This window comes from Embiotoca jacksoni, unplaced genomic scaffold (assembly GCF_022577435.1).
Source record: "Embiotoca jacksoni isolate LCO1_2020_lvr unplaced genomic scaffold, fEmbJac1.0.p SCAF_52, whole genome shotgun sequence".
NCBI classification, from domain to species: domain Eukaryota; kingdom Metazoa; phylum Chordata; class Actinopteri; family Embiotocidae; genus Embiotoca; species Embiotoca jacksoni.
In genome coordinates, this window is record NW_027185406.1 from 1,973,748 (window position 1) to 1,982,304 (window position 8,557).

Here is an 8,557-nt window from a genome sequence, read left to right on the forward strand (position 1 = left end):
CTACTTTGACAAAATAAAAGTGTCCGAGAGCTACTCGTGTTTATTCACATAGCTGAGCTCCACCCAAACCAGCCGAATAAGCGTCTTTTATGTGACAATCAAATTCAGATCTATCACGAGACTCACTAACTGGACAATAAAAGAAAATACGTTTTAACTCGGAGTCGTGCGTGAATCTAACTCCCGCTGCAGGTGTTTTCAGTCTTTACTGCCGCCGCGGTTGTGATCTGACTGATATCCTCCCGACTGATCAAATACCGTGTTTCCCCGTGTCAGAAAAACTTGCTCCGGCAATAACCTCCTGTAGAGTTACACAATTATGTTTCAATTTGATGGTTTGCCCTCCAGTGTTAACTCCGCACACTGTATATTTCAGCGAGCAAAGAGAGATTAGATTGTTGTGGTTATTATGTTGTCAACTTTATTACTTTTTTTTTTGTGTGTGTGTATGTGAGCCATCGGGCTCTCCTAATTGGATTGTGCTCGTCTGCGTTCCCTCGGCGGGGAGGAAGCTCAAACCTATAAAATATTCCAATTATTAAGCTTGAAGAAGTGAAGCGGAGTGTGCGCCTCAATTTCATATCCTCTAAAAATAGAAACACAGATGGATGACAAATAAGTGTGTGTGTGTGTGTGTGTGTGTGTGTGTGTGTGTGTGTGTGTGTGTGTATGCCCATGTGTTTGCAGTAACAGAGTCAATTCCCAGTGCACAATGGAGAACAATAGAGAGCAGTCCATCATTTTGTTGCACCAGATACAGTCAATATTCCCACAGCTCTCCACTTTTCAGTTCTCCATAAAATACCAGCACACATCCAATGTTTGTTTTTTTTGTGTGTTTTTTTGCCAGAGTCATCTTTAATGTGTGCCAAAAAACAAAACAAAAAAAGACACAATAGCCTACACGTACGAAAGCTGAGGCAGCGAGTCCCTCTTCACTATTCACTCAGAGCAAGGATGTGCGAGGAAGTGCCCCGTTTTTACGGCAAAAACACGCCGGTCCACTACAACAACAAAAAAAACGTGAAATAGACACGATTTAGGGCCGTCAGGTATACGCTTTGAAAGCGTGAAACTTACACGCATGTAACTGTCATGTGACGCGGGGCTGCGTGACCAAGGTTTGCCACGCTGGCATTAGACATACTTAAAACATGACAAAACAGATAATGCCACAAAAAAAAAAAGTCTCTGTACGGGTGATAAAGGGTTGATATATTGATATAAGTTTAAATACACTCCTCTGTAGTTGTATCAAAGCTGGACTCCTTTATGGCAGTGTTGCATTTTGATTGTGTTTTTTTAAAATGTCCGGCACACCTTTAGTTATTCCGGTTGGTTAAACCTTCATGTACTGCTAAGTATGAATACGAAATACTCCGTCCTGCCCAAACAAGTGTAAGAAGATTAATAGGAGATTGAGGAAAGGTTAAATATAGTCCTGAGTAGAGGTATTAATAAACCAAATTAAGCGGTTAATAAGCGGGGCTATGGGTGGTTAGATGTTTTTGTGATTCATTAGGTGAGTCTAAAGTAGACTTTCTTTTCCAATCTATGAAGTGAATCCACAGAAAATGGACTTTATCAATAAAAAAATCACTCTTGCGAAGCTAAATTTTTATACATAAAGACAAGAAATCCCATCAAAAGTCACCCAGCTCTAATCTAAAGCAAAAGCAGTTTCAACTCTTCTCTGCAATTCTGGAGGATTTTTGAGGTCTTTATGATTTTTTTATCGAGTGCCCTAGAAAAACTATAAAGCATAAAACTATCGTGTGAACAGCTGCAGTGATCTTTAAGTTCCTCGCACTAATAGCGAACTAAAGCTAAGCAGCAAAACCTACATGAATTAGATGAAACTCTCACAGCCTTTCAGTCAGAGGGTTTGACAGCATGTAAATGAACTCTTTCCCCGTACCGGAAACTGTCAACAAAAATAACAAATATCAACATCCAACAGCCGTGTCGGCATTTCCAAATATAACTCTCTGCCGGGTGGAGCTACAATCAAAAGCGTGAGTTTGAATTCGCTCAGCTACGACTGAAGTTTAAATCCAGCACGAGCTCGTTGTGTCACACGCACCTTAACGAACAGTCTCAAGCACCGAAATGTGCCATCGACTTCCAGACCTGCAGCCTGGAAATGTTCGGCAACCTACTTGGTGACAATATCAAGAATTACAACTCATTTTCGAGTTTCTTCTTCGTCGTCGTATCTTTCAGGAGTTTAAATCTCAGACGAGGGATTTGGGGGGAGGTTGGAGGAAGAATCCGTCCTCCTCTTCTCCGTATGATAAAAGGATTGAACTTCGAGTGAACTTTCCGCTCCTCGTCTTGATTTCAGCACTGACGCCGAAGTTTCCTTCCATTTCCGTTCCATTTCACTCCCAAACGACGCCGCGGCAGCTGTTTGCACTGATTAACACAGCTGCTGTGGGGTCCGGGGTGACGGCCTCTTTCACGGCAAACGAGCTGCGGAAATTAGGCCGATCCTGAAGTGTCTTAAGCTGCAATACCACCGAGTGCCACTAGAGGTCGGCTCCGAAAAAAGCCTCCATAGACTCCCATTCAACTAGTCTCATAAAATGTAAAGTCAAAAAGATTTTTCCATGTGTTCTTTCAGTGTTGTTAGCTGAATTCACTCTTTATTCATTTTCCCGGCAGTCCATCGGAAAATCTGTTGGGTTGGGGGGGGGGGGGGGGTGTATGTTTGATTGACAGGCCTGTGGTGCAGTCAGGCTACATCTATCGACGGGCGGGACGTAGTATCGCCGTATTTCAGTCTCGCGCCAAATATGGTCACTTCCGGCTCCGAACCGCTCGAGACCAGCAAGATGGCGCCGACCAAAATCCGAACTCGAGGCTTCATAACGGCCGTTCGCAAACCAACGGGTGACGTCACTGTTGGTTGCCTTACCAACCGTTGCGTGACCTTAAAGTCTCAGTTAAACCAGGTCGGCAGATTCAGACTCACGAGAGAGTCCCATTCTGTCGGCCAACGTGAACATTTCTGAATAAGTTGCATCTAATTATAACACCATGCAGCTGATCTGTGCATTCGTTTCGCTCAGACTTCACTTCACATCAGTCAAACGTTGCACGTGGGTGTTAAACTCTCCACATCCACTCTGAGCGCAAACATCCCAAACTGGCTCATTAATGTTTTGTGAAATGTGGTCGCGTCACAGGCAAAATATCGTTTCACATGCCGGCTACATGCATGCGTACATACACGTGGTGTTCACGACGTTGTAACTAAGTTTTCTAGAAGCCTCGAGTTCACAAGTTGTGACGTTTTTGCTGACGTTTGCGGAAATGTCAGAAGGATCACGGAAGTAAATTTTTCGCTGGATGTTAAGCTAGTGTATTGTAATTATATTGCAAAATTGTTAGCCTCTGTGGCTTCTAGACACCCTCTACGTTGCCGTTGCCTAGCAACTGCAATTTTTACGACTTAACCGCTTGAAAGCCGAGCGTACGGTGCACACGAACTTCCCGCGTTGTGACGGCGAGCTCACAAGTTCGTATGTTTTTGAACATAGCAATAAACCACGCACATCACAGGTGATTGTGATCTGCATGATTAGGACTTTATACTCTCAATAACAATACAGAGACAATAAAGAAAGCAAATACTGGGATGAAAATAGGAAAAAAAAAAAGAAAATGACTCAAAACAAAAACAAACAAAAAAACACATTTTGCAAAGTCAGCAAAAATCATCCGAGAAAGAATTGTAATAGAAACTTTCACACTAAAAAGTAAATAGATTTCTGCCATAGTTGATAATAGTTGTGAAGATCTCGTCCTGCCTGTTTAAAAAGCTCTGAGCGAAGGAACCTTCATCTCAAGGTCTTCTTCAAACAGCAGCAGGTCAAACAGTAAAACATCTGAACGCTTATTGTTTTTGTATTTTTTTTTTTTTAATTTTACCTTGCTTATTTGTTTAACATCGTATTGCGGTTTAGTCCGGGGCCTTTGTGATGCACACGGTCAGCGCTGGAATATGATTTTGTCTCCCATGAGAGGCTTTAATAACTGTAAGGACATACGGGTTTGGTATTATTCCGGTCCTGTCACTGTAAGATGACCGAATTTATTGCAAAAAAAAATAAAAAATAAGAGAGAGAGAGAGGGAGAGAGAGAGAGAGAGAGAGAGCCAAGGATACGGCTCGCTCTGAGTGTATTTTAGTTTTATTGATTTACTGATATGAGCCGAGAGGAACGGATGTCCCCTGGCAGTCCACCTCAATGACATGCACTTGATGCCAAGGGAAGTGGCCTTCGAGAGTCCGGGAACTCTGAAGTTATAGTTCCTCTTCTTTATAATGGCCTCAGTTTTTTTGTGAAGAAACACTGACAGCAACAAAAGTTTAACCCTCGACAGAAGAGGTGTCGGGAAGGGAAATATGCGTAGTAGAATACTTTAGTACAGAATATGTAACTAAATATGATCTTTTTACCAGTTTTTTTTAATTCAACATTACACATCATCATTTAGTGAGAACATCTACAATCCCAAATTTAACTGAATTTGACAGCGAGATCCAGCTCCCATTTGGTTCTTTTGGTACCGGAACAAAAAAAACAAACACATTTTTCGTGATCAACTTGACTCAGCTGGTTATCACAAATTGAAAACAAAAAAATTGGGGGGGGGGGAATATACTTGTTTGTCTTCCAGTTTCAACGGGCTTCTTTTTGACTGTTTCTTGATTCTTGATCTTAATTCTTGATGTTGTGAAAACACATTGTTGGAGAACCTGAAGGCTTGTGGCTGAAGTTGAAGGTTTTTTTCTTCCCACGACATTATCTTCTCATAATAACTCGTTAGAAGAGACGTGAACTTGTGTATTTACCCCCAAAACTGTCACACCATTAGCACTAGAAGTACCTGTTAGCACGTTACTAGAGGAATGTGTTCTGGATGAAATCATCAAAAATAATCGTTTCTTGTTTCATCGAAGGCCGTAAAATTTCCAATCTGCCGACGACAGCCGAGCTTCATTTTGGATCAGCGACGTGCTGCTATCTCTGCACGTCGTCGTGGCAACGTTCAGTTTTCTCTCGAAGATATCCCGCTGACCAAATAACATCCCGTCGGTCGTCAGCTATCGCTTTCGCTTCTCCTCAATGATTCGTTCTTTTTTTTTTTTTTTCTTTTCTTTTTTTTTTAAAGACGAGGCTTTGTGGGTTTTTGCTGGTAAATGATTGTAGATGCGGAGGATTTGTCGGAGCTTATTGATGCCCCCGCCGCGGGTATCTCGCCCGTGCGATAACCTCGTCAGCTGTCGTGAATAATTTTCGCACCTGGGAGCTTAATCCCTTTATTGACGGACCTTGAGGCTCTCTGTTGTTCAGCCCGATATCTAATACAGCCCGTGAATACTTAACCGTTGCTTTTTCTCTTCGATAACCACACGCATCATACCTGTGTGTGTGTGTGTGTGTGTGTGTGTGTGTGTGTGTGTGTGTGTGTGTGTGTGTGTGTGTGTGTGTGTGTGTGCGCGCGCGTGTGTGTGTTGTATTTATGACCGTGTGCAGCACACCAACAATAAGTTTTCTATGTCCTCAAAGGTTTAAAGAGTTATTGACCCACGTCAAGACAAAAGACAAGATAGAAATTAAGGCGCCCATATTGGCTTCAAGCTTCAGTGCACAAAAGTGATTATAGAGTGTGTGTGTGTGTGTGTGTGTGTGTGTGTGTGTGTGTGTGTGCGTGCGTGTGCGTGCGCGTGCGTGTGCGTACGCAACATTTGTGTGTTTGTACTTGTATCCTTCACGTTGTGAATCTTTAAATTAATTAAGAAAGGGATGACCTTTTATTTTGGCACCGAGTGGCCGCCAACAGTGACGTCACCCGTTGGTTCGTGAACGGCCGCCATGAAGCCTCGAGTTCGGATTTTGGTCGGCGCCGTCTTTGCCAGTTCGAAGCAGTTTGGAGCAGGAAGTGACCGTATTTGGGCGAGCTGGAGGGCGGAGGGGGGGGGGGGTACCGGTGGACCTGATTCGATCTGACTGGAAACCCGACGATACTACAGTCCCGCCCACCGGTAGCCGTAACCTGACTGCACCGCAGGCCTGTCAATCAAACAGACACGTCTTTTTTGAAGCTTATTTTCAGATGGACCGCCAGAAAACTGATAAGAAGGAGCGGTAACCGATGGAGACATTTTATTGACTGAGAATTTCATGAGAAGTTGAATGGGAGTCTATGAAGGCTTTTTTTTTTTTTTTAGCCGAACTCTAGTGGCACTCGGTGGTACTGCAGCTTAACGGACTTCTGCATCGGAACCATTTTTCAGAGCCGGAAGCTACGAAAACTTTTACATACAAGTCTGTGGTTGGCACACACTGCTGTCACTGGATTAAAAGGATATTTCATGATATTGCCATTTTAACCTCGAAATCTCAGTAATCCTGTTATCCACTTCCAATCGAACATAGTTGGTATTATAACGACACAATATTGTAAAACAGCTCCTGCGCTTGTCTTCTGTTTGGATGGAAACAACACAAGTTGATCATTTTATGCAATTTCTTTTTTTTTTTTCGGGTACCATGAAACGGTTTAACATACATTTGCAGCGAACGCCCACAGTGTTGCAAAAAAAAAAAAAAAAAAATGACGTGGAGCCAAAAATAGCAGCCATTAAAAGCGAGAAGTCTTAGCGTCACTCGCTGTGATTATGACTGTGTGAGGTTCTGCCTGCAGCTCCCATTGCAGTCACGTAAAATTTTTATTTTTCTCTTCGGTTAAGCTTTGATGGATGGGAGCGACGTCACCCAATTCGGTGCGTTCGTGTTCCTTGGAAAAAGCGTGTACTTAATGTGACCTGCTCAGTGGGAGTTTCCTGTTCACATATGCTGGTAAAAAAAAAAAAAATGCAGGAAGAAAGTTTTTCTTTTTTTTTTTAAAGCTCCTGCTGTTTCTGCTTTATATGCTTTTTCTTTTTTTTTTTTAATACAAATTCTCTTTCATGTTTATTCACTGCCAAATGCAGGACTAAACCTGTTATATATTTATGAAGTCGTGCTTTATATTTTGAGGGAAAACGACCCGATTTCAGGTGTATCACATGTACACTTGTTGTTGTTGTTGTTGTTGTTGTTGTTGTGTGATCTCTGCGGGGCTGAACAGGAAGTGGCGCGACCAGAGAGAGAGAGTTCACGTTACTTTGCAGACCAGATGGCGGGTCGGGATTTTAATCTATATGAAAAAACACGTGATGCCGTGCGAACTGAGGAGGATTGCATCGGGTTTGGACGCTCGTGTGTCATCCTTCATCCTTCAATATCCTATCATATATATATATATAAAATTATATAAACGTGGATGGTATTTTCAGGTCAGCTGGTCTGGACGGGGCACAAACAAAATAAATGGACCTTGATACAGTCTAGTGGGTATTTGTCATTATGTAAAATGTACATGGTACATATATCGGGGTATGTGCGTGCTGTCAGCTGACGTCTATTATGGTACGATTGGGGAGGAACACAAGTTAAGATGCAAAAGAAGGACGAAGAAATGAGCAAAATCAGGTCAAAATAAGAACGCGAATCCTACGTTGAATTGTCCACTCGTCCGCTACGTAGCGTACTTGTTGCTTTAAGTGCGTATACGAGTTTGGGACAAACTGCTTAATCGTCAAAATGCGCCTTGAACTTTGACCCCGTTGGTCGTATCTGTTACGATCCGGAGCGCAACGCGTGAAGTAAAAAAAAAAAAAAATTTGCAACGAGTAGGTTTCCTTTTAATGCTTCTTCTTCTTCTTGTTCTTCTTCTTCTTCCTTTTTGTGGGCGGAGCTTTAATTTTAATTAGATTTTGATTCAGTAGAGTTATATATCCTTGTATCTTTAAAATCGGGAACAGCGAAAGCACCGACAATCTCCACGTGTCGGGTTCGTAACCTCTATTGATTTTTTTTTTTTGTACAATCATTAATTACACACTCGCACACGTCCCCACTGAGCATCTTTAATCGTCCGTGTGTTTATCTGTGATATTGTAAAAAAAAAATTTAAAAAAAAAAAGGGTCAACACATCAGAGCACTGAGGTGTGAAAGTCTGACTCAACATTATCTACAAAATAAATAAATAAATAAAATGGACCAGTCAGTTCTTTCTACTGTCATGTGACAGCGTTGTGAATTTCTTCATCTCAATTCCTGCCGTCCAAAGAAAAGAGCGACGAATAGAAAATGTGTCTTTGAACTACTTTATTGTAAAAAAAAAAAAAAAGAGACTTTTCCTGACAGGTTAGATGTTTGTATTTGATTCATGTTATTTGCATTTTTGTCTTTTGATTTCACTTTTTTTTACACCCAAAAAAATAGGCTACATGTTCACTTGCTATATGTGCAATAACATATAACGATTAGACGCTTCACGAAGCGATACTAGGTCCCGCCCACCGATAGCCCTAATCTGACTGCACCGCTGGCCTGTCAATCAAACAGACCCCGCCCCCCCCCTCCTCCCCCTTTAAAATACGGCTTTATTTTTTTATAATAAGAAGGAGCGATTTTACCTAACAACACCGAGATAACTCG